We start from the raw sequence: 27918 nt of genomic DNA, 5'->3' as shown, positions 1-27918 counted from the left end.
TAATTAGAAGGACTGCCGGACAATAGGTGTGTGATGTAAATTGCTGAGTCAGGTCCCTGAACATGGAAAACTATGAACGACTGGGAAATATAACAAGAAAAGAAAGAGCGCTACAAGGAAAATGCGTTTGTATTCCAAACCGACAGTCAGGAGATCAGAAAATGACCATGCAGAAGAAAAGCATCATTCAAGAAAAAAAGAAGTGAGCAGATTGTTGTGATGGAACTGGAAGAGACAGGTCTCTCAAGGGCTGCACGGAATATCTTCAAGAACAGGAAACATAAAAGGGAGCAGCAGTGACAGGACAGATATAAGAGTGAAAGTCATTGTAGACTGAAGGCAAAAGACTAGTTAAAAAAAATTAAGGTATTAAAGAGTAGAACTTGTGACTCAGCTATTGCAGAAACTCTTTGCGTAAGCTCACAGGTGCCAGAGTGAAGATGTAATTATTTTACATCAGGCTTTTTGGAATTTGAAGAAGAGAATTTGTCTCAGGGAAAGGGCAGAAGCTGAAGTACTCCAGTGTTGATCGCTGTTTGCTGAAATGACTCATTCAAACCATAGGCAGCCAAGCATAATTAGGAGCAACTGAGATTGCTCTCATCTGTGGCCAGGGAGTGTTCATTTTATTGCTACCTCTCCACCTTCTCTTGAGCTGTTCCACATGCGGCTCTTGTTTGGCATAGTTATGTTTGCCAGTGAGCATGAGATGATGTCTGAAAAGGAAAAATGGAACTATTTAGGGAAATTTGGATAAGGCAGTGAACACAGAAATGCCTTTTCTTCTGATCGGTCAGAGAGCAGCAAAATTTTTGTAGTAGAACAGGTGGAGCTGAGTTGCAAAAAGCTTTTGAGATTACTGCATGGTAAAACATTACCGCTTCAGATTACTTTGCTTGAAACTTTTAAGAAGATGCCTCTCAGAATCATTTCAATCATGTTATGCACACACATACATATATATGAATGACAGACACTTTTATGTGGAACAGTAAAAGGCGGAAAAATGACTGACTGATTGTGAGACACTGAGGAAAAGATGCAATGAAGTGCGCTGCTAAAATTCCTCGTAATCTGAAAGTTTCAGTAGCTAGAGTGTGGAAAAGATTGCTTGGGTCATGCTGCTATTAAAGCATCGATGATATATCCTTGCCTGTATCAACATTAGTTCTGTGAAGAGATTATGCTAGTATATCCATACAATCATAACTGTCATGAGTGTCTTAAAAGAGCAGGAACTGCGCTCTAAGAAATGTTCTGACAGGAGAGAATAAGCATATACACTAAATAAAGAGGGTTCGTTCCTGCATATCTGACATTCATGCAGCCAGAAAGAAAATGTTTAAAAAAAAGGCTGGAGAGGATGTCATTTCTCTGTAATAAAAAATTGTTCTAATCTGTTTCTGAAACACTTTACAGACATTCTCTAAGTTAAAGACTGTTATTTCAAATATATATTTGTGAAGAAAACAGAAAATTGGACTTCTCGGTGAAGGAAGAATGAACCTTCCACTGCCATTTTAGGAGATCTGAACAACAGAGGTGCAATAGACACTGAAGGAATTATTAATTAAATTCCTGTTGAAAGGAACTGTCTACAGATTTAGATACAAGCTCAGTGATAGCATCCCCAGCTGGAGGAGTACTTTGGAACAGTATGTGAGATGGCCAGGAATATGCAATCCAATTTCCAATAGTATGGGTAAACTCTGTCCTCGTTCTAAGTAAACATTAAGGAACAGTGGTTTCTAATGGGGGAATGACTTAGTTAAGTTTTCACATCACCACTGTAAAGACACATATTGTAGTCTTATGCAACTCTAAACCCACCGCTAGAACTGAATCTCAGACACCAAAAGAAGTGCTACAGATAGCAAATAGAAAGGATCAGCTGCCAGAACATGATTAGAATTCTGTCTAGTTTGCTTTGTTCAATTTTTGCTTTAGTATTTTAAATCACAGTTCTTAGTATTAAAACATCAGTTCAGGCAGCTATTAATATCCTCTGAGATTTAGAAGCAATTACATTTAAAAATGGAATTGCAGAAGATGTATAAACAGTAATGATGGTTTAAAGAAATTAAACAAAGACCTTAATTGCAAAACCAGTCATATGGCTAAGAATAGGAATAAACCTTTGTTAAATAATGTGTTAGTGACAAGAGGAAGAAATAATCTGACATTCTCTTACATGAATTAGGTGTTTCTGTCTAACTACTAAATACTTGCCTGATGATCAGTTGCTGTCACATTTAGAACTAACTGTAAATCGAGTCTGTCCAACAAGATGCATTATTTATATATCTAGGACAACAGCACAAAGGACTAACATAGACTATAGTCCTAACTCAGGCTCTGGCCATATCATATTTTCTCCTTTCAGTAATTTCACAGCAATAAATAAAGAATATGTAATAAATAAAGAGTAGTAATAAATAAAGAATTACAATAAATATTTGTAATTCTAAATGAAGCTGAGAGCAATTTTGGTATATTTTTTGGTTAGCTATTCTTCCACACCAATACATGGTAAGAAAGATTGTCTTATCTACTAGGGGAAATTGGCCAAGTTTTTCACTTTTATAGTTTAGACAAAAATAAAATCCTACTCACTTCAGTTCCACTCTTTGCTTATAAATCTCCGAATTATATATAATGTACTTTGAATCTGGATTGGGATTGGGTTTGCTACAAATCCCAGATTAAGACCAGGTAAGTTTACCCAGAGTTTTCAAGGAGGTTTGTGTGAAGGATAAAGTTTGCGTTACAGTTAAATTTGGCTGATTGATTGGGCTGCCATTACAGAATATTGATTTTACAGCACAATGACAGCTTGGCAGATAGCACAATATTTTTCCGTCAATATTTGCCTTAATTTTTTATGAGACTTCTCATCAACTGTATTTTCCCAATGATTATGTATATATTTGAGAATTCTGTAGGTCTTATTTATCATTATATTATTGTCTGAAGCAAAATACAAGTGCAAGATCTTCTGCAGCACGAGGCAAATGAGGTTCATGTACATATACTTTCCTGAACTTCATCCTTAAAGAGTGACTTCACTTGTTGACATTACATCAATTCTTTAGCTTGTACTTCAGGAATCTAATGCAAAACTGGGAAGAAGGAGCAGAAGGAGCACCATTCTAAGTAGCCTTTGTGTACAGTAACAACCCAAATACCTCAAATATTAACAACTACTTCAAATAAATATTTGAAAATACTTCTATGAAATGACAGACTTTCAAGAAAAATGTTACAGAATTTTCAATGTGAAAAACAAGGAATTAGCAAAAACCAAATTGATTTATTTTCTCAGCTCTGACTGTAATGCAGTATCAAAAGAACAGTACGGGGTTTATTTAACTTTATGGTTGAGTCATACACCTTGGATCAGCTGAAGTTTAAACCCAAATCAAAACCAAACAACAAACAAACAAAAAAAAGCCATTTGTCTGAACTTATTGAACAAAGAACTGTAATTAAAAATATATATATTCTTTGTGTTTCTTTATAAAAGTTGTCACTCATTGGAAAGGAAATCCCTTCATAATTGCTATTAAGACTATTTACTTCTTTTTGTGATAGTACATTCTAGGTCTTAAATTTCACATTTTATTATAGTATATTTTCAAAATTTTTGAAACTATTAAATAAATGCTTTCTTAACCATGAACATGAATCAGCACAGTGCTTACTTTTGAATAGATTAACAGAAATAAAAGCATCAAAGCTGTATGCTTGATTGGCTGGATTCTCCTCTCATTACTGGTGTATATCTGCTGAATTTTCCAATTTTGAACCTGATCTTGAATAACTGGATTCAATGGAAGATTTGCTGTTGTCTTCTGTGAGACATATTGAGGTCTTCAATGAAAAGAAAACCCCAGATCATTCTCTCTCTGACCTGAGCTAGCCAGGAATGAAAGCTGAAATTACAGCTTCACTGGACTCATGTTTCCAGTCCTGCAAAAATAGAAAAAGGTGACCAGGAAAATGAGAGCAGCTAAAATCAACAATATCCATATTTAAAGCATGCAGGGAAAAAAAAAATAAAAAAAAAAGGAATCTTCAAAATCAGTGTGTCATCTTTGTAATAATGATACAAGTGAACAAACCTCTTTCTATGTGTTTTGCAATTCACTTCTGAGCAGGTAGAATTGGATCCCCCTCTGCCCCTGCTCACCAAGGATAACTGTATATATGATATAAATGTATATATGATATATGTATATATGAACTGTATATATGATAACTGACAATGTCAGCATTATGACAATAGTTTTGGGTAGCTCGGAGCATTCACTTTTACTGTCAAGCCTGTTTGTTGAATTTATGCTATGTAGTATCAGCACAGATGCTTTGTCCCAGCAGTGTTTGAAGAGAAATGTTAACAAGGCTTGCGCATGGGCATGAACAGCAGGATTGGATCTCTAGGAAACACAGGGAAACTATCTGAGAACTAAGCATAAAATTAAAGTTAATGACTGAGAAATACAATTGCTTGTTTCTTACTGAATACATAGCTCTGGGGTATTTCACAATGCAGTTTCATTGAATGAAGGCCTACTAGAAGATAAGGATAACACATACTGATTTTTGATACCAGCGTAGGTATATACTTCCCTATTAATGTGTGTATTTGTGTGTTTCCTTATTTTACCTGCAAAGGCGTATTCACAAATCTGCTTCTTAGTGAAATGAGCTATATGTTACAGTATGTCCTGGGAAAGGCAAAGTATGAACTGTACCTGAAAGTTGATGTGTCCTGTCTTACTTCATAAATGAAGTTCTGAGCTTGGATGGAGCTTCCAGCTGGGAGGTCTATATAACAAATAATACATCTTAAGGATTATCCTCTAGTCCAGTTACAACACAACTAATTCCTAGCTGATCTACAGATTATAATTCTGCTGAAACCAAGTTAAAGATCAACAGCGTTGTAAGGCAATAACCTAGCATATCTATATTTTTAACAGATATGTTCTTACTTATGAACTACAAATAATTCATGGCTTATGCACAGAGAATTTCAAAGTTCAAGCATATACTTAAGAGAGTTGGACACCTGGCAGATAGGGTGGAAGATTCTGACTTTTTTTTTTTTGTTAAGTGACTGAGAAGTTATTTTTGATTGAAAGATGGCTCAATAGTTGTAGAATAGTAAATGGGCTATTGCATTCCTTTTTTTTTTACAGATTATACAGATTATTTAATAGAGAAGACTAAATCAACTAATTGTACTGCACTTTCCTCTATACGATATATCACAGAGAAAACCTACAGTGAAAGAAAACCTACGGTGAAAGAATATAAAGGCTGCAAAATTAACTACAGAAAAAAAAATGAATTAAGATTACCTGTATTTGACTTTATCCTTCCCATGCGTATGTTAATTATTCTACAGTCTAACTGCAAGATCATATATTAATTTTTTCTCTAGACTCCAGACTCAGTCATGAGACTCTCAGCATGGATGATGCTTACTGCCTAAGGATTTTTCAACATTTGGTTCAATGTGCAGCCCCAGGCCTCAAGTAGATGCAAACTACATTCTGAAGATGAAATTTTTCATTTCCACATGGACTTTTCTACTCACATTGCAGTATCTGAATTCCTAGCCAATATTAATTAATCTAATTACTAATTCTTTTGTGAGCATAAATTGCCCAATGGCTTACTTTTTACAAAAGGAAAGTGAGGCACAGCCACATCTGTTTGTAGCAAGTACTAAATGGTTAAAGTCTGGTGATGTCATGAGTCGCTAGTTAGATGAGTTGGTGATAGAAATCATCAACACAATTTGTGAGTAAAATTATGCTCTATACTCTCTTAACATTTTTCATCATCTTTTTTTATAATTACTTCCAGCATTGTAGAATATATTATTAGTAATAACACTTTAGGGCAGCATTTCAAGAGCAATTATATACTGCCTTCTTCTAAAGTACTGGAGTTATAGGATCAGTGCCTAAAGCTGCAATAGCTTCTTTATTTGTGAGCTGTGATCTCACAAACAAAACAGGGTCGTGTCAGGCAAACACTTCACAGTAACTTCAGGAGACTTTTGCAAAGAAATTTTAGATGCCATGGGATTGTAGGAGCAAGCTCCTTCTTTAGAGAGTACTGCATAAATTTATATTTTTAATATGTTGTGTATCTCCACCTTGCTGTGAATTTTCCAAGAGAAGAAATGATCATATCTTGATTTTTGTACTGGGCTCGTGGTGACATTTCCACGCAAATCAGAAAGACCCCAAGTTATTATGCCATCAACCATGCCAAGTGTTATGACAACCAAAATAAATGAAGAATGTATTCTGGTATCTGGCACATCTTGCCAAATAGAAAGCCATTTTCCTGTATATTTAAAAGTGTGCTAATGTGGATGTGAAGAAGCAACACTGCTGAATTCTGGAATTGACAGAGAAAAACTTGGTGTTCATAGGCTGTTGTTTTCTTATGTAGGCAGAATATTTTTAAAATATTTCAGAATAGAAGGAAAAAGGCATGCTTGAATAGGCACTTCCAGGAAAGAGCACGCATATAAAAGCTGGTGCAAGGAGGTAGGAATTAGTTCTATTCTGAGTGTGGCACTTGCTTTTTGGGTGTCACTTACTGCTACTTTTGCATTTTCATTGCTGAGATGAGAATAATATTATTGCACAAAGGTCGCCACAAAACATAAAGAAAGCACTTTGAAATGGCAGAGGGAAAGGTATTATATAAATATCACAAAAGCTGAAAACTATAAGATTCTATTGATGGTTGCATACTTATCCCTGGATAACAATTATGAGTTTCTTTTCCCTGTTTATATTTCTTACAATATGTGTGAGATATACATTTTACTCATGGAGGATCTTGGATTATTTTTTGTAAGACATTTTATTTCTTTGTTTTAAAGAAATGTTTAATGTATTTAACTGCATGCAAATTTCTTTGCATTTTTTTCCATTCAGGTGACTAAAACCTTCAGTAATTGAAGCCCTGGTGTAAAATTTACAGTGTTATTTGTAAAAGTAGCTTACTGGAAAGTAAAACAAAAATGCTAGCATTCTCTGCCTTGCATCTAGGGCAAACAAAATTTAGTTTTCCTGGCTGTTAAACTTAAATCTGCCTCCTGAGATCTTCCTGTAAATCTCACACACCTTATTAATAACACTGGCCTGAATTAGTTGGATAAAGACAGTTGTAAAGTTTATCTCTTTCTCCACAGTTGTTAAGTTGTCAAATCAGGGCACTTAGGTTAAGATTAATTCTGCTAAAACACATACTCCAGCTAATTCCCAGAAACTACTCTGCAATAGGACATATCAGACCCAATACCATAAATCGGTATGCAGCAAAATATGATTTTAAGGTAAGACATATGTGCTGATGATGTGGCTGGCTTTATTTGTGCCAGGCTAAAAGCACATGAAATTCATATCCCCAACACCTCTACCCAATATCTAGATGTTGCAGCTGTTTCATTTAAAGTGTATAAGAACTCACAGCCTGTGAGAGTCGTGATTTGCTCCCTACACCTGAAAAATTTACAATTCCTACAATGGCCTCATGATACAGATGGCCTTCCGATGATGCATTCAAAGAAAAGTAATTGACAATTAAAAAATCAAAATTAAAGATGCCTGAACTTCCTGCCTCCTCCTTTCCCCTCTTTCAATAAAGACTAGCCTTTACCTCTGGGTTTCTCACTAAAATTACTGATCAGACAAACTCTTTGACATCAAAGCTAATTTAGGGAGTTTCGAGTCTCCTGCACCTCTGTCCCCTTTTAGGAAAGGTAGATGTAACCCAGAACACTTTAGCGGATGGTTTTGAACCACCCTTGTCAAGAAGCATACAAAAACCTTACTGAGATGAGATGTAATCCAGTCAATAAAGGTTAGAGCATGGGATTAGGGAAGCTGGTTTCTGGCAACTCCTGTGTGCATAATTTACATTAAGAGCATTATGAGCTCAGCTGGACATGCTCTACTCACATTTAAATCTTTGGATCAGTCTGAATGTGAATTAAAGCTTGGAGCTTAGAACATTAAAACAATCCACTATACAACATGTATCAAACTATAAGGAGCTGTGTACAGTTTTCATTTTATTTCAGTAGTATGTTAACTCAAGAATTCCTTGGTGTGTATTTTTTTTTCTGATTATTTCATTATCATGTGATAGACTACTAGCAAGATCTAAGTGCTGAATATCTAGTCCCACAGGGGGATCTGACTCTGCAGATGTCAATGACCTGGCAGAGTATTTATGCTAATGGTTTCTGCTAATGGATCAGGGCTCATGCTTTCCGTACGTATCAAAGGATCTCCTTATCTTATGGCTCAGTGAACACAGTCCATCACTTTCTTGACCTGTACGGATCTGATCCCAAGTGTGCAGCTCTTATTTGGAAACTGAATGCTTCTAATTGATGTGGCAACTGAACACCACAACTAACATTTCAAAAACAGCTTTTTCAAAAAAACAGCAATAATGAAAAAACTCTTAACTCCCTCCAGCTTCTGTATCAATCAGAAAACAAGATGCACACCTCTAGAAAAAAACAGGTGACAATTTAAATGACTGGCAGTTCAGCATTTTTTATCATATACTATTTTATATGCTACAGTTAATGACTGCTGGGTTTGAATCTATTGTATCTACAAAACAAAACAAAACCAGAAGGGCATCAAAAACGTCTGTTTCAAATTATACTATTTTAGGAAGTCCTGTATTCTCCCTTAGGATTATAAGATATATATAAATGGATTTGGGTTTCTAGTCTTCAAATGATTATTTTTCACATTACTTCTTGTACCTGGACTGATTTATCACAGGTACACTTACCTGCAGCTTTTCAAAGAAGGTTTTGGACGATTAAATCCTATTTTTCCAATATTCCAAGGAAGCATAAGTCTCCATCAGAGTTTCAGAGAAGATCTTTTACTTAATTTTCATGTCATGTTATGAAGATATCACAGATGAAAAACTGATATGTATCAGAAAATCTAGGTGACCTTTCCCTGTCACCTCAATACTAAAACTGAAGTACATGACTAAATATGTCTGTTTAATCAACTGAACAGAAAAGATATGAACAAGCGGAAAATAGGAAAGATCAAAATGGATTTCAAGAAAGCAGGGATATGCACCCAGAAGGCATTGTTGCAAACACGACTGAGTGCAGAACTAATGTGGGCCGTTAGCAGATTTGCTAAATGTGTGTGCAAATCCTATTTTTGGATTAAATGACTCATGTTAAGAACATACAAGCCAACTAACTCTCTGAATACAACAGAAATAACTTAAATGAAGTCCTTCAAGGAATGGGGCTTTCTTTTTCTTTCCTTTTTTCTTTCTTTCATTCTTTCTTTTTCTTTCTTATGCAAATGACCTGTTAGTAGAACTGGCAGAAGACATAGGCAGATGCTTTGGGAGGCTGTTGACTAGAGGTGGTAGACATCTCCTTTGTCTATGCCCATTTGTAGCTAGGTCAGGCTCACTTGGTCAGTTATCACTACAGTAATTCATAATTTAAATTGCTATTGTCTTCCTCCACCAGAAATGAAAGAATGAGGCCACATTGCCCAAATAATATTAGTCAGGACAAGGCAACTCTCTCCAACTAAGTAAGTTCAGTCATCTCTTTCAAGAACTACCTTCCTTCGCATAAGGAACTGCTCCTTGTGACTACATTCTTCTCATTCTATGTTGAACTGGGAACTACATAGGAGGTGAAAGAAGTTGCAGCTGGAGATTGTCATCCTCAAGATTCCACTGCATATGTCCCCCCAGATTATACAACTAGCTACAAGTCAGAAGTTAAGGTGCTTACAATATAGAGCTATAATTACTTTCTGATAAAAATTTCTCCATTTGTCTCTTGGGCATAAAAATAATTCATCACACATCCAATGCTTTGATCTTCCACATTTGCAAACTTATCTCCTCTGCTATTACCCTAGTATAGAGGAAGAAATCAGGATGAAAGACAAGCAAGTATGCATCATGATGATCAGCATGTGTTTCTGTAACTAAACTGAAGGAATATAAGGTAGAAAACATTAGCTTCACTTCTCAGAAAGATGAATCTAGTGAAACTTGGCTCTATTTTCTTAAGCACGTAACTGGCCCAGTCTTAAATCCTTTATTTCAGCTACAGCTGACTGACATGACTGATTTCGCTTTGTACTAACAGTGCAGCATAAACCAACAGGAACACTACTAGACACAAAATTAAGTTTAAGTCCTCCTGGCATAAGAAATTGCAGTTGCGTTACTGCAGCAAATGTTAGACTTAGTTGCATTCAGAAATATCACAAGTCCTCAGCCTTCCAATTTCCTAAACCTACTCCTAATTCCAAGTTTATTCATATCACTAAATAATTCTCACTCCACAACTAACAAAGCCCTTGCTCTTTGTACTTATCAGTCATCGTGAATGAAAGCTTTGCAAGGCTGTTCATCATGTTAGCAGAATGGTTGGTATGTGCAGAAGCAAGCGACTAGAGATAACTTTTAACAGCCAGGGTTGTAAAAGACCTACAGTTAGTGTTGGAATTGCAGTTCAAGACAATTGAGCCTCAGGATCAATGAAGATACATAGAGTTATTGCGAGGTGTTACCAAGGGAAAATGTTTTACATAGAGGTCTCTGGCCTAGAATTTAGTTAGGATAGTTGTGATAGGAGCTGTGGTAACTGCAGGACTGTAGACAATCATTCCCATTTTCTATGCCCTCAGTTGCCCAAACCTAGTGTAAATCTAGTACTAACCCTACACCGTAAACCCCACCAACTTCAACTAATAAAACCTTCTTCTCTTGAACACACCTGTTGTTCTGACAATTAGTAAACCCTGCAAAATCATATTCTGCATAAGGATAATGGGCTGATGATTGCAGGGACAAAAATTTACATTTAGTATTGAGGCACAGAGGGGTTGTGTTCAGTGGTGTTAAGGCAATTCCTCAGGACAGAATAATTAATCGTTTTAGGGTTACAGAGAAGCAGTTACTGAAATGCTGCAGAGTTCAAAGAAGGCAAGACGTGCATGAAAACTAGTGTAGACAAAGGTAAATGTCTTTCCTTTGTTATATAGTGGAATAGATAGCTATAGGGCTCTAACCATCTCAATGTGGTGAAGACCTCCTGGATTGTTTGGGGAGGGCCTGATGTGGAGTTATGGCTAGGGTGAGGATTTCTAGCAGTAGCTTCTGAGAAGGTATGTCAGGGAATGCTAAATATAGCAGCACTAAACACCTCTCAGTTATAGGGCCTGTAAATATCCATGGGCTGTTAAGTATGACAAGGGTTAAAATTGGTATTGGGTTGTAGAGCTGTACCATCTAAAAAGTATGCTTAGTGGTAAACACTGGGTAACAAATAAGGTTAAGGAGAAAGCCATTGCTGGCAGATATTGCCTTATACTTTGCTATTGGAGAGGATTATGTTCACTGGTATGGTACTACAAATAAAGATAACAATGAGGTCTGGGCTAAAGAAACTGGTATCTACAAAACTTGCTCCACAGCAGCTGAGAGCCAGGCTCCTACTTCCACAAGCTCACTTAATTGTGTGTGTTTTATGGTAGCTCATCATTCCGTTTCCTTACCTAACTCTTTTCATTATAACTCAGTTCTTCTGAAAAAAAGAAATAAGGCATTCAATTTTGCCAGCCACAAGTTCCTTGTCCTGTGGGCATCACAGCATGAGTCAATAAACGTAATTCTACAGATTATAAATCGTAACCCCCTTATTATCATATTGCAGCTATGCCTGCCTATTGCCGTAACAAAAATAAGCTCTTCTCCTATACTAAGTAGGTCTCATCTCAGTTCCTAGTGTCTCTGCAGAAAATAGTGGGGATCTGACAACTCAGAATTTAGCTATGTAATGTTTACCCAGAAGAGTTTACTTGGAATTTTACAACCTCTGTTTTTGCCTGTATACCACTGCTTGTCCTGCTTTTTAACATCACTTCTTTCAAGCTGCGTAGGGGGCTGTACTTTCAACACCACATACAGAACCCACAGCACTTCTGGAAGCCACAGTAGTACAGTATTTTTTTTCTGTGAATTAACATTGAACCATTAGATATTATCCTTAGTCAGTCCTTTGTCAGGGTATGTTGGGAAGATTCCAACAAAAATAAATATTACTTTTGCCAATGTTACCACCTCCACATCCCTAATATATATATATATATATATATTTATGATGAAGTGGAAGCTGTTTGTTTGTTCCTTCAAAAGGATTCACAGACTATTTTAATACAAGTAAGGTGATGCATTGTTGGCAAACTTTTAGCAATTACAGTCTGCCTATCTAATATCCTATCAATTTGCTGCAGCTGTTCATTTTCCAGTACAGTGTTTTAGAGTCTTTTCTTCTACCAGAGATCACAAGGATGTTATATTTTACAGAGAATGAAACAATTCTGAATTAATATTGTGATTTGTGATAATACGCACCATGTGTATTGAGGAGTTATACAAATTAACTGTACTGTTCCTATTAGCTGTTGACTCTGGATTTGGGGAAAAGTTTAAAGCTCCATCAGCTTGGCCAGAAAGATAATTTATTATCTACCTATTGCTTTGACTTTGAATATTGACTGTATAATCAATCACACCTCTCACTTATTAGAGCCTGTGACAGAATGTGAGAATACCTCAGCAAGCAAGGGAAATACATAGAGACCCTCATTATATTATCAGGCTAAAAGTTATTAGAAAACAGAAACATGAATTGCTGGAAAGTACCTTTCATTGGATTAAACAGGCAGGAAAAAAGTGAATAGGACTAGGCAGAGTTTAACACATTTCCTTTAGAGAAGTTAAAATTTTCAGGTAGTTTTCTCTACCCAAACCATGGCTGGTAATTTTGTGGTTTGCATAATACTATAACCAGCAGAATGCATGAGCAGAACTCGGCAGTGGTTCTTAAAAACCTACTCTGTTAAAAGAGGAATCACCTGCACATTTACTAACTGCTAACTGGAATCTGAAATGCCCCGAGTAACACCAAGACACATTACTGTTCAGTAGACATCCTTTTAAAGCACTTTTCCTTTTCCAAATACCCTCAAAATCAACTATGCAAAATCCAAACAGGTGAGAAATCAAAGCACTTAGAGATACTTGAACACCCATAAGAAAACAGCTGCAAGAGAGTACTGTGTATTTATTATTACTGATATGGCCTGCAATCAGAACATCAGCCAAGAACTCATTCTGTCACAACATTTACTGTCAAAAAGATAATGCTCACCTATAGCTAAAAGCTAGGGAGATAACACTGGCATATATAGATGTGTAGACTTATGTAAGAATTGAGTGTAGTAGCTTGAATATATATATATATTTTTACTTTGCACAAAGCAAAGGATTGTTCTATTGATCAGCTGTTTAAATGGAGTTCAAAATCTGTACAAGAAGTACCAACTAGTTGTTGCAAAACAAAATATATAAAAATATATATATATATAAAAATATATATTTTGTTTACAATCATGGCCCTGCTAGTCCTTGACTCAGCTACATAATACATTTGCATAGGTTTATCCTATTCTAATACATTCTTTGCATTTAGTTTCCTAGTTTCAGATTTTTTTTGGGTAGGGAGGCGGGGGTGGGAGGTGGGGAAAGAATCTTTCCCTGAAATGTCCCTTTTTAGTTCTTTGCATTCTTTTTAGGGAACACCCGATCACTTCCCACTGGAACATGGTAAGCACACATGCAGTTGTCAGGCTCCTAGCTTCCTCACCTTTAGAGCACTTCTGGTACAAATATAGACTAGTCTCATTTAAAGGAATGAGATTTTATTATTTTCAGCCACAGAAACCGAGGATTTAAGGGCATGCTGAATGATGTTATTCCAGCATGATTCAATACAGCACCACACCATACATTTTCACACCCACAACTTGAGAATTTTAGAAAGGAAAAGGGAAAAGTTGGTATTTTTGAAGTAGTTCCCCTGGGATTTGAAGAACATAGCATGTTATTCTCCAGCATGTCTTCTTCCCACCTCTGCAGTTAAAAACTGTAGCTGAAAATTCCAGGTGACTGCAGTGATTGGCAGATGGAAGGGAAATTATTTGTTATTGACAGCTAGCAAAAAACTGGAGACCAGACTGGAGGAGACTGGAGTCAAATCTGCAGGTTGAGAGAAAAGATGTGTTGTAGCATATGTCGAGTTTCTGAGTAGCTGTAAAAAGGTCTGAAGGTGATTACAGCATTACCTGTTTGCTGCTCTAGTCACTGCCTTCTCAATTTTTAAACCGTGGTTTGCAGTTAGAATATCTACAGGAATATATTCTGCCTTTTGTTATAATGATGAATAGTTGTTATAAGAGAAGCATCGGGGGGAAGGCGGGAACTGCCCTTTGATAGCCCTGCAAGGGTCCTGCTCTCTTCTACTCCTGAAGAATTTATGAGTTTAACCTCAGCAAGACAAGGCACAAATTCTTCATTGTATACGACTGAAGGAAGGACATTCAGAAAGACAAAGTACTGCCACAGCAGTACTGAAGTCCTCGTGCCAGGCTGCCGGCAGGACTGCATTTGTCAGCAATGGCAGCAGTGGAACTAAACAAAAACGTTAAAAAGGAGGAATAAGAAAACTTTAAAAAGCTAACATCTGGGTACAGTTACTGGAGAAATTCACTGCTGTGACTGACATCTGGACTGACTAGCTGCCAAAAGCTACCTATTAAGCAGCAAGACAGTGATTCTGTTGCATGATGGGATGTCAGAAGATGGCAAATAATCACCCATCACCATTTGCCAGCTAAAGGATGTTCATGGCATTGGCTCTGGGTGCAGCAGGCAGCACCTTGTGTACCTGGCTGTGAGGGCTCGCCGAAGGTCACGGCCCTGCTCTCTGCCATGTGCCAGAATGCCTCCTGCTGCTGCCAGGGCCCAAGGTGGCCCCAACACACTGCAGCAGGGAGCCCGATGCCCCAGGGTACCCCTCATCTCAGTTCTGTGCTTCTCCCTCACGTTATTTTCCCTCCTGTGGCAGCAGCAGCACTGCAACCCCAGCCCTAGATCCTGACCTTGTGATGAAGCAAAATTCAAGTTGAGAAGTCTTGAGCTGGCTCTGGGAAGATTGCAAAGGGCTTAGAGATGCCCAAAACAGCTGTCATAGAGTGCTATAGGAGAAAAAAAAAAAAGATGCACTGCATCATTTTGCAAATGCCAATATAGTGGTCTGCTTCAGTTTGCTGGCACCTGTTCTGTTTGTGCGCACTGATTTTATGATGTTCATGTAGCTTACTAGGCATGAAAAACTGTAGGTTGGTTTCAAAACATCCCCTTGAAAATATAGTTGAATAGACTTTGTTTTTTTTTTTTTTTTTTTTTTTTTTTTTTACTATCTCTCTGTACTGTTTAAGATTTTAAGAAACTGTAGTACAAACTCTTCGAAGTTGGTGTGATTTTTCCATGTGCACTGGAAGCAGGATGACAGACAGACATTTTCTCAGAAAAGAAATAAGCACATATTTACCATGCTGTATTGCAAGCTAGATTAATACTGCAGATTTCCAAATAAAAATGTTTATTTTACTGTAGTTAACAAATAAAGCAAGAAGCCTCCGCTGTCATATGAAATTATTACATCAACAAAACAAAATTCTCTATCTGAATTTTGTTTTTAATGGTGAATGGAAAAGCGGAGTTGATATATGATGTTCATCTCATTGGCCTGGAGAGACCAAGTCAGTCCAAAACCTGATGGGTGCACAACTGAATAAAAATTGTTTTGAGGGAATTTATATAACTATGGAAAAGGTAATGCACATTATGGCACAGGGCATATTTATTACCCCAAATTCCCATATGTTCACTGATTTTGAAAGTTAAAAGCCTAGCAATGCCTTTTTGAACATAGTACTAAATGATCCATAAGGAAATTGCACTTATATCGGAATGTATCATCTTCCACACACATAGCTGAAAGTCAAAGCTGTAGGGCAAACAGAAGGGATGCTTCCCGCTGGTGTGTGAGACAGGCATTTATTACATTGCTATCGAGTCCCATTAATTCTGGGAAGCTGTTTGCCATCTTCAACATCTGCACTGCAAACATATTACCAAGAAATGAAGTGATGGAGAAAGAGGAGAAACTGCTACATATACCCAAATCAAGAGCAAGCAACAGGGAGGTATGGCGCATTTTGTATTTTGAATGAGCATCTGTTCAGAATTTGTAGGGCTTTAAAACACCCCAAAGTTCTTCAGAGAGCTATAATAGTCCTGCAGGTACCCCGACTCCCCCCCCCCCACACACACACACACTTCTGGGGTAATCCCCTCACAACAGAAACTGTTACAATGTTCTCTTCTGGCAAAATTCTTTTGACTTATGTGAATCAGTTCCCTTACATCCATAGCTCTTCTTGGGACTGATCTTCAGTTCTTCTCTTTGTCATGTATTTTTCTGTGGGCCTGAACTTCCTTCTGCCCTCTGTGGCCCTCAGGCTCCCCATCCCAAGCCCCCAAGCCTGAATAATGGTTTTCTGTAGCGCTGTGCTTTCCAGCCACGCCTCCCATGGCATGACAGTTCCTGTCAGCCACTTCCTTAATTTTTCTACCCTCGGCTTTTAGAGCTTTGAAAAAGCCCAGCTCTGAACAGGGCTTGAGACTTCCTTGTACATCATTTGCCCAACTGTTTAATCCCTTACTTCTCCAAGGCTATTTTTTTTTTTTTTTTTTTTTTTTTTAGGCAAGAGAATCACCTGGGCTTTAAGATGAGAAATGGCTGCAATTTTCTCAACTTCTCTTGTCCCACAGCCTTCTTTTCTATGATTTACTGCTTGAGGTCTCCTTCAAACAATCCTCCTCCTCCATCTCCAGAATAATTCATGTAATTTTTTCCAACTGGACTCTTCATCTGCCCCTACCCCCACTTTTTCCTCACTATAGATTCTTAGTACCCATTACAAGGGTCTTTGCAAACTTTCCTTGAAGCCAATAGGTATTTTTGCCACCTCTAATAGAAGTTTGATATTAAAATAAGTTTTGTGTATTCTTCAGAGGCATATATCATTATTAGGCCACATTTTGCCTTTTTGCCTTGCCTTGCTTTGCCGTTCCCTCCCCTGCCCTCCTTTTTCCTTTTGAAAGTAGGGCAAGGAATTTTGTCACTAACTTATTTAGACACCTAAAAATGTGGCCTGAATTACAAAATATCAATTTTCCAGGTAGTTTTTTTGCACATAAAGTAAAAAAAAACCACATGAAGCAAGAGCACAAGAAGAACAGGCACACATTTTGAATCTGATTGACTGTGTATAAACACAACAGGAAAAAAAAAGCGAGGAAGGCAGAGCACAAATGTCAAAATTTTGTCTCCATCATCCTAATGGCAATGGAGTTTTATCTGGTGTAGGTAGCAGTACACCATTTTGAGGATAACAAAGAAGTACTATAGTCATAGTGAATTAAACTGAATGTGCAGTTATACATCCAGTAGGGATTTAAAAAAGAACAAGCTAATATGCTTTACAGATATTTCAGAAGGTAAAATTGTTAAAGGGGAAAAGTTCAATTCAGTCTCTGAGCTGATGTGACAGGGGTGGTGAAGTATGCTCACCATGAATAAAAATAGAAAACTTTTAAGTACATAAATGAATCAAGAGACTCTTAAAACACAAGCCCTACAGCATTTGCTTCCAGTAGTTTTGACACATTTGTCCATCAGAAAGTGAATCAAAGAGATTAGCTTGAAATTACTTGCCTTGGAGAGAAGGACAAAAAAAAAAAGATTTTCTTTGCAACAACTTCAATTTCTTGCTAGCAGAGCACTGAGTAAACTGTTTTATGTATAAGTTGCCAGGCTTAACAATATTGTTGCCATGTTGAAGTTTTTCCAATTGTCTGACACATTTGATTGCATGCAAATAATAATGCCCTTATAAATTGAAAGAATAACAACAAACTAGCATCTTGTATGCCAGGAATAAAAATCTTCAGTGCTTAAGAAAAACATGATCAAGAGCTGCTAAGGAACCTTCTTCCTTTAATGAAATCTTTCCACAATATTATTATTAAAGACAGCAAACAGATAGGGTGAAAAAGATGTTATCAGTTTTAGTAACCTGTAGTTACACTTCCTATGAAATGATCCTCATATCTCATACTGGTAGGTAGAGTAAAAGTAACAGAGATTTTCTTCCCATGCCTCCCAAATAGCAGATGTTTAGAATGCAACAAAAAGCAACAACTCCTACAATACATTACCAAAAGAAAACCCAAAACATCAAACACCCCAAAACAAAACACACTTCTCTAAATCATCTTGTCAAAAGTTATTTCTCTAAAAATAAGAATAAGCTTTAGACAGAAATCCCTTATAACAATATTAATATTCTTACAACATTTGGTGTTTCCTGCATTACTAATCCGGCTGGCTCAATTCAGCCGGGCTTTTACTGCACTTCACATACTCATTTGGACTTTCGTAGGACATGAAGCATGGGACCTCTCATCTGTAGTACATAGATAATATAAAGAAATTGAAGGCAAAGAACAAGAGACAGAGATGGACAGTCACTACTCCCTAGCCCTGCAAAGCTGTAATAATGAGATAGTATTGGCTTTGTTAACTGTAAAATCTATCCTAAAAAAAGAAATATATCATGCTTTTATGCATAAAAATATACATGTATATACATGCACACACATAAGATGCTATTCTTTGATATTTTATTCATTTATTACACTGCAATAAGTTGTCAAAAATATCTTGCTTCATATCAGGCAAAACATCCCACAGTCTAATAAAAACAAAGGCAAAGACATTTGGTCACAGAACTGAAGTGTTTGTCATCTGTGCTTGCCAACAACAAATCCCACACCAGCTAAAGGCAGACAAACAGCCTTCTCTTCATTGTGCGCTGGCAGCTGCCAAAAATCAAAATTGGACAGATCATAAGTAGAAAAAACTGTAGGGAATTCAAGACAAATTTGAGGCGTATGGTCATCATACTACATATAGTTATCTATCATTCCCTGTTTGGCAGGAAAATATTATTTTTCTTTCTTTTATGTTCTAGTTTTCCCCTACCAATGGCTGTTATTGAAGTTTTGAGGTCAAATGTGACCATTGCTCGTTGCAGGATGAAGATTTTTGCAATGATTAGGCCCTAATCCAGCTCCAATTAAAGTCAATGAAAAGACTCTAATAGCTACATTGAACCAGGCACATTGCCAGCACTTCCAGACTTTGCAAAGGCTCTAAACAAAGGTGCTTATTGTACAGTGAATCCCACGTTCACTAATCCAGCTATCTCCATCCCGTAAAGCGGTATCCAGATTTTTGCAGACTGTTGTAACCTTTCTGACAGGCACCAACTGGCAAAAACAATGGCCAGGTTCATTGGAAAGCTACTGAAAGCAGTATGAAACAAAACATAAAACTACATTTCAGCCCTTTATGGATATAAATTATATTATCTGTGTTCTTGATAAGAAGTGCTCGTGTGTCTCCATTTGTAAGCAGGGGGTTAAACTGATTCAAAGAACATTATTAAGGAGCAGAGATGTAAGAGAAACTCGGCAAGACTTACAATTTAAAAAAAAAAAAAGACACTGAGGGAATCCTTACTCCCTTCCTTAAAATACCCTAGAAAACTGGATCAGTGCTTACAACTCTTTTTGCTAAGGATTCTTCACTGAAAACTACAGCTATAAGTAAGTACCTGCTTCCCATGATCCCTTTACCCTGAAACACAGCCCAGTGCATTTAAGTCAAATTTCTCTGGGTTTGGCCCCCTTGTAATCACCTTACTTAACCTGAAACTTGTATAATGGAGTGCTCTTACCATTGCAAGCCCCTGCACATTTTCAGGGAGGGGTTACTTGCCTTCCTTAGGATGCTATTTTTTCCTCTCATTTCCACCAAATTACTTAATGACTGTGCTTGATACAGTCCTCCTGTCAAAGCAGATTAGTGTTAAGTAGTTTCTACCTGCAGATGTTAGCCAGGGTTTGGGGAAAGATTTTAAGAAAATTATCTAGTACTTGGATGTAGTAGTGTAAGGATGTGAGAGCTGGCAAGACAAAGTACGTCACCAACAAGAACATTTTTAAAACTATTAGCCTGAAGTCCCATAATCACTTAGACAAGGTATATGTGACAACTACAACACAAAGCATGGGTAATGGTCTCTGTCCTGGCAGACATTAGATTCACCCCATGGTAGAGTGGCTGTGCTGTGATTGTTGAGCCACATGTTCTGCTGGGGTAAAATGGTTAAATTTCAGAGAAGTCAGTGAAGTTGTATCAGTTTAAATGATTGGAGAATCTGAAAATCAAAGAAATTTTAAGTTTTAAAATATCGAAATGCCATTTTTCTTCCAATGTATGCTAGATCAGGAAAATACTATACATATTACAAAGAAATATTAACAACCTGCTCAGGAAAGCTTTCCCCTTTTAACTACAGTAACTCAAGAGGCTCAAGAACAAGGATATTACAGCTTTATAAATAGACAAACAATAGAAAAAATGACAAAGTAACTGTTTCTGTACAGAGTTGACATGATGTAAAGGTATCCCTGTGCAGTCCCTGCCTATAGTGCAAAACAAATAACATCATCCACATCCTTCTCCTAGGTGTTAAAGGTCCCAAATAACTAGGCCCCAAAAGGCTCTGTGGTCACTAATGGTTATTTGAGGTTAAACGCAGGGTTTTTTACAAAACAAATTGTTCCCAGTAGCTCCATATTTATTAACAGACTGAAAAAGCTAAATAAAAACTTAGTCTGAGTTTTTTTTTTTTTTCAGCAAAACATTTTATTTCTTTGTAAATCTCTAGAATAAATTATTGCAGCACTTCAATGTAGAAAACAGAACTTTTTGCATGCTATGCTAACTGTGCTACAGACAAGGTTTTAAAAGAGTAGGTGTTATATTAAGTCCACATCACAGTGTTTGTTGTGAGTTTGCCAGGTCCAATTAAGCAAAGCCCATCAAGGCTGGCAAGGATCAGCTTGTTTCATTTGCTCCTTGAAAGGCCTGATCTATATTTTCTGTGAGAAAATTAATGGTTGGCCTGACACAGAATACTGATCACCACTTCAGGTAAACAGTAAAAGATAAAGTAAACTGAAGAGATCGGGACTGCCGGTGCATTGCCTGTCCCATGTACAAAGTATTACAGCTAAAATTCCATTTTTGAGTTTTGGACAGGCAAAATAGGAATAATTCACAAACAGCAAAAAGGCCTAGGTATAGCCATGTGCACAACAAAAAATTGGCACAATATTGCTCTTTTTTTTCTTAGCTCAACTCTGAGATACTGTTTGCCATCCGAATGGAAAACTTTAGCAAAATCACTATAATATCAGCTATGTGGCACATACCCAGTCTAGCAGATACTTCATTAGCTTTCTTTGTGCTTTTGTTGATAGCTGTAGAACAAGATTGTAAGAGCACGCTGAAAGTTGCAGTGCTAGCCCAGCAGAGAACAGATTGGTACAGCAGAGCCTGCACCAGTCCCAGCAGAAGTTACATTTCGTGCTGTCATTGCAGTGTAGCCCACAGAAAACACCCCACGCTGGGATGTAGAGCAAAGCACAGATACTCAGCTACAAAAATTTGGTGACACACTTAGTGGTGTGAAAGCTATAATACTTGTGCTCCATTATTCAAGCCACAGATTCTCCCTCAAAATAGTCAGACACTCTTTTTACCTGTCTTGCTTCTGGATTTTATTGGCTACCACTAACATGGCTCAGTCCTGTGAATAGGAAATGGTGGGTCATTGGGTCTGACAGCCCGGAGCGTCTGTTTTCTTCTGCATTGCTCGTGCATTGGGACATCTAGGAACGCTTCACTCACCATTCTGCCTTTAGGAAGAGCTTACTGACCAGCTGCAAACAGACAGAAGTTTGCCATCTCTTCCAAAAGCTAGTTTTTGTGTTCTTGAGCTGCTTGCTAGCTGGCTTGATTTCAGCATTAGTGCTGTTCCAAAATAGAGACCACAGACAATATGACATAGCTAGCATCCCTGTAAATGAACCTGACAGTGCTGAGAATTTACCAAGCTTTTTTATCTAAAAATCTAATTAAGTATTTCAGGAGAAAAAAAAGTTTGACTGCAGCTATTTAGAATATGACAATTTTGTTTATCTCTAAAAGCAATCTCTGGAAGAAAGCAGTCTAATGGAGGAAAAAATTGTAGGTGCCTTGTCCTTTGAACTCCATTGAAGAAGTTATTTTTTAACTACCATTCTACATCTCACATTGAGACTGTATTAAAATTCCTTGTTGAGCTATCTGAAACAACACAGTAGGGAACAGGACATGACAAATGAAATAAATCCCATGAATTTGATAATTTGTTCTACTCATGACAAAGAAACAGTACAAGATCATTTTTAATCCCAGGGTGTGGTCTCCCTTCTGCTCAATTTATGTCAGTAAATAAGAGACCACCTTTCCATTCCCCACTAGCCCTTACCAGCTGGGGACTCAATTTTGGAATTTCTATTGAATAGGCATATTGAAAGTAATGGATGGCCAACGACCCAAGGAATGCCCAGGTTTATTCTTCACTCCAGTGTAAATTTGACAGGGGACAACTACTGTCTGATTGTTTCTCAGTAGTCTTGCTCCAGTGGAGTCACTGAAATCCTCACAATGCATCTTAATTCAGACTCTGATGTGACCAAATTTAAGATGCTTAGAATTAGAGACTGCTTAACTAGACTGCTATGTATGACCCACATCCTTTGGATGCTATCTATAAAGACAAAGTGGACTTGCCAGGGGCAAGATGGGACTTTCTGTCTCAGGAACAATTGTTTATTAATTTCCCATGGGTTTTCTACTCAGCTATACTCATTACCAACTCAAGTGTTGCTATAGTTTCTGTCTTTCCTCTTTGTCTTTAACTTAATACCTTTTCTGATCTATGTACAGATTTTTTTTTTTGACTTTACTTTGACATCTGAGATTACTAGCAAAAATCAAGCATTTGCTAACAGACACCTCCATTTCCTGTTCGCTGAGCCAATTTAACCAGCCATATAGTTTGTTTATAGTGGCAAATTGTAGTAATTGCATGATATTCACTGGAAAATACTGAGATAAATGAAAACATTTCATTTTAGCAATGTAGGCAATAATAATGGAGGTCATTTAGATTTGCTGTATCTCTGCCAAGTAAGCATTTTTTTTCTTCTTCAAATGAACCGTGTAAGAGACAATAAAGCATCATTTCTTAAGCAGTATGTTAGGTATGAGATGGGAATCCTCTTGCTCCCCCCAGTCAGGCAGTTAGTAGGGCACTCTTGGGTGCTGTTCTGAAAATATGTATCTAAGTTATTACGCATGTTCATTGTGGCTATAAATGTTAATTTGTTGTTAAAAAAAAAAAAAGTGCTTTGTTAGAACATGAAATCTGTGTGAAGAACACACAGCAGCCATTGCTTCCCCAGCAGCTTAAGACAGAACAAGTTATTTGTAGTGTTAATCTGTCCACAAGTATGTTGCAGTGTTCTGTGAACAAAGGAAACAAATGGTAGCATGAACAACAAATTCACTATTGTGCAGTCCCTGTATAATAAAATCCTCTATTCTAATTTTCCAGGGCAGCTGGAGGATATCCTATCACTGTTACATTGTGTGGTTACACCAGTTAAAGGAACAAAGTCCCACCATCACATAATTCCAGTTCTTCCTCTTTCTGCTGAGCCCGATGAGTTCTGCATACTTTTTACGTTTTGCCCCAAACAGACCCAATATTGGATGACTCTGCTTGCTTATTTGGAATGTCATGGTTAATCTTTCCATCGTATTCATCTAGCCAAACATGAAAATAGTTTAATCCAGTTACAAATGTCATGAATAGAAAATGGGATTTTCACAACCTGCCAGCTACAGGTGCTCAATTACTTCCCCTGTGTCATGCTTTTCTCACAATCACACGCCTGTTAAAACCAAAGGGACTCATTTGTGCAAATGTGACTCAGCATTACAAATGGCCTCTTTCAATGTTAGCACACTAAAAAAAAGCTGTGTAATGCTGCCTTACAGCAGTGCTCCTGCACCTCAAGTTCAGCGTTTAAGTACTGTGCTGGGACCCACCTCAGAAGAAGTTGTTGCAGATCCCATGTGCTGGGGAGAAAGGAAGGCATGTTTTGTGTGTTACTGATGACTTAGATTTGTACGTAGCTTTATATAAGCAGGGTATGTAGGCAGAGAATATACTGTATATGTAGCCCTGTGCATTTTCTTCCCTGGAGAATTTGCTGAGGAAGCCAAGCAATGCTGATCACCTCTTTTAGCATCTCAAAATAAATAACATCTTTAATTAACTGTTGTAAGGTTAAGAGTGTTATAGGGTGTTTCCCCAAAGCCTTAAATTAGTAACGTAGCTAGAGCAGGTGACTTTACAATTCCAAAGTCTTTAATAAAAATACTCTATAATTACATTATCTTTTGTAAGGCCATTTTTGTGGGACTCAGAAGGGAGGCATTTTTATTGTCAAAAAGCATATTTCATGGCTAAAAGACTTAAATGTATATAACATTATAGCTTTTCATATGAAGTCTTCTAAAATATTGTTGTGATGATATTTTCTTACTGGAAAATCCATAAATACCAAATGTTATTTGTGTTTAGAACTTTTGGCTGCATTAATAAAATTGCTGAAAGTAAATCTGTGGTTAAGTGATAATTTATTATTATTATTATTTTATTATTATTATTCTTTTCATACCCATTTTACATTTGAAAGCTTTTAAAATACAGTACAGCTACCTGTTCTACATTTGTTTGCAAGACTGGATCCAATGCACAAGACCCTGTAAAGCTGGAGCTTGAAGTAGCCCACAGTCACTTATTTGCTCTCTTCTTAACCTCTGACCTTATCTTTTTCAGTTCTTCCCTTTCTGATTAGCTTTCTACTTGCTAGACTATTTTTACTTTACTTATTTTGCACCTTCTTTTGCCTTCTTCTCCCAGAATATATAAGAAATTTATCTACTTTTTCTTTTTTTAAATGAGTACCACCTCAATTAATAAAGTTCCAGATTCTTCAACTCTGTCCCACACTACAAAGAAACTTATTCAGTTTTCCAGAATAAGACACTTTAATTCCTATACACTATTTGTAGAGGGCATCTGGGGACAACAAAATTGGAAAAAAAAAAAAAAAATCAAAGCAAAACTAGTGTTTTATTGCAAATGCAATTTTTTATCTTCTGTTACAGTGAATCATGCCCTGAACTGGGTTTGGGGTTTATATGTTGTCCCAAAATATCAGATTTTTATTTTTTTTGGCATCTCTGTCTCTAACCACAGCACCGTATGTTCCAAGCAATTTAGAAACTAAACACATTGGTGATCTACACACTCCAGATGTCAGCATTTACAGTAGGAAATAAGGTAGTGACACAAATTTTAATGATCTTAGTTCATGAAGGCCATAGAAGGATGCTAAAATTAAACCTGTTTTATAATTATTACTACAGTGAACTTAAAAAGTAAGCATGAGAGAGAGGAGATACTCTTGATAATGACTGTAGCCTCAGCTAAATAAAATCCAAGTCTGAAATACAAGTAGTTCACTAGCCAAAGATATAATTATTACCGAGTTAATGAGAGGGTATGATTGCACAGAAACATGCTCTTCTTCCCCTTGTTTCTTCAGTTACAACTGGCTACTAGAAATCTTTCACCCTTTCAGTGATTGACACTTCTACAACATTTAATCTGCTTAATAACTGTTCCTCTTCTTCCTGACCCTTCTAATGAATTCAGTCCTGAAACTGAAACAAGGACCTATGCTTTGCAGAGCACCACCTGCAACCCAAGGGGCTTACAGTCGACGCAGCTGAGAAAAAGGCAAAAGAAAGAGACTATTTCGTCCTCATTCAACAGACTGCGAGCTGTGGCCCAAAGCATCTGACTCATTTCCCCAAGTTTCTGGTGAAGAAGTTATTAAATCAGATCTCATACATCTCACTTCAAGAACTCTTAATCATAATGTTTCCTTGTTGAAGATTCCTACTAAATAAGGACAAAAATAAATTTGTAAGAAAATTGCTTGTCTTTAACTCAATACCCTTTCTGATCTATGTAAAGATTATTTTTCATTTTTTTGACTTCACTTTGACCCCTGACATTGCTAGCGAAACATAGTCAAAGAAATCTAACAGACAACAGCTATATTCTAGTGGGAAACAGCAGCATTTGCTGAGGGCAAATCTGCTGTGGTTCCTGCTCTTCTGGTTCCTCACCTGAGGATGAGACAGCACCTGAGAGAGGAAGGCTCCCAAGGAGAAATCCAGGGAACAGGGATGAGGGCAGCCCCTCGAGAGCATGACTCACAGAAACTCACCTGAATCATGGCTTTGCTGCTGGGCTTTCTTGCAGGCTATATAAAACCATTGCAGTCGCTGCTGTTCTTTCCCTAGCATCAGGAAAATACTTACAAGAAATCTCAGTGTTGAGCCAAGACAATGTCTGTTACTAGGCAGAGTGACGGTTTGGCAGCAGTCAAAAGCTAAGAAGGTAGTAGCAGCAGCACAGGGAACTCTAAGAGCTAAGAAAAAAACCACACACACGCACAACTACATTTGCTTTGATTTGCTAATGATGGCTCTCAGCCAGACTACCGGTGTTTGAAGGCCTGGTAGTCACTGAAAAGTGACAGTAGTTATAAAGCAAATCACAGTGATGCAGCTATTTAGAGTGACAATAATTACATAACTGGAAATTATTTTCTTTTAACCATTTAAACTGAAACAACTTAAATAGGCCTCAGATTTGATGCTATCATCAGCAACACAGCTCAGAGCAATAGCAGAAAAAATACAAAAACACAAAACAAAACAACAATGCATGAGCTGGGAAACCCTGAGAAGACAGAGATCAAACTGAAAACTCTCACACTTGCTAAACTGTCCCCTAGTATCTACTCAGAAAAACAGCACTTTTAAAATGCCCTGCAGATCCAGCATGCATGCAATCATGCATCAAGTTTTACACAGCGTGAATGGGTTGTGTAGCTTTATAATTTGTGATTGTGTTGATTTTTTTTCTATTTTTCTCTATATATATACTTCAAGATTTTTTTTAACCTTAATCTTCATTTAAAGAGTTTTTTGTTTGTTTGTTTGTTTGTTTACTAAACAAAATGCTGATTGCTCCTCTCTGCATGCTGCTCCCTGCCCTGAGACACCACAAACCCAAATCTGTGGTCTCATATGGAAGGTGTGGTGTGGAAAAAAAGGAAAACTGTAGGTTGTTGGGACAAGAATTATCTGTATCACTTGGAACAAACTGAATATTAACAGATTTTAAATAGTTACTCATGCTTAGGGATTACAGAAAGGTACTGATTTTTAATCCAATATTAAAACACATTTGTTTTTACCAACTATGTAAACACTACATTTGTGAAGTAAAGCACAACAAAAAGAAATCAGCAAGTAATTTAGAGAAAAAAAATAGTATGTTCCAGATCCTCCGTTTATTTGGCTGTCCATAGACGCTACTTTAAAGTACAACTTTGTCTGCTCTATGTATGTTAATTCACTGACATAAAAATATCAGAAGACTACTTTTATATATTTTCAAAAAATTCACTACATTCTGTGCCAGTTTTTGAAATCAGTCAGACTTATATAAATACCTGAGAGCAGACAATGTTCATTGTTTATCAAATTCAAGGACTGACAGGATGCAGTATTAGGCAGAGAAGTCCCATAGACATGTAACTTGCCCATCACACAAATATACCTCTTATGGGACAGCATATGATTTAAAATCAAGATTTAAATCATTCTCCATAAGTGTCTTTCAGAAGAGACTGAATTGATAGGTATTACCATAAACTTGACAGTCAGCTATTCTGAAAAGAAATGATCTATGTCATGGCTGAAATTTGTGGAGTTCTCTT

At 37.1% G+C, this 27918-nt stretch overlaps 1 long non-coding RNA gene across 2 annotated transcripts; it reads right to left on the bottom strand.

Annotated features, from left to right (window-relative positions):
• LOC308188584 lies at positions 1-26586 on the bottom strand. Of its 2 annotated transcripts, XR_013945614.1 has the most exons (4): positions 26356-26586; positions 4755-4827; positions 3702-3969; positions 1-716 (listed from the first exon to the last, which is right to left on the bottom strand). It is a non-coding gene; the product is annotated as an uncharacterized lncRNA (long non-coding RNA). The 2 variants fall into 2 exon arrangements; XR_013945615.1 differs by lacking the exon at positions 3702-3969.
• Positions 26587-27918: the final 1332 nt, after the last annotated feature.

Source organism: Anser brachyrhynchus, assembly GCF_964034855.1.
Source record: "Anser brachyrhynchus genome assembly, chromosome: 1".
NCBI classification, from domain to species: Eukaryota; Metazoa; Chordata; class Aves; order Anseriformes; family Anatidae; genus Anser; species Anser brachyrhynchus.
The sequence above is the reverse complement of the archived record's forward strand: the minus strand, read 5'-3'. Positions and strand labels throughout refer to the sequence as shown.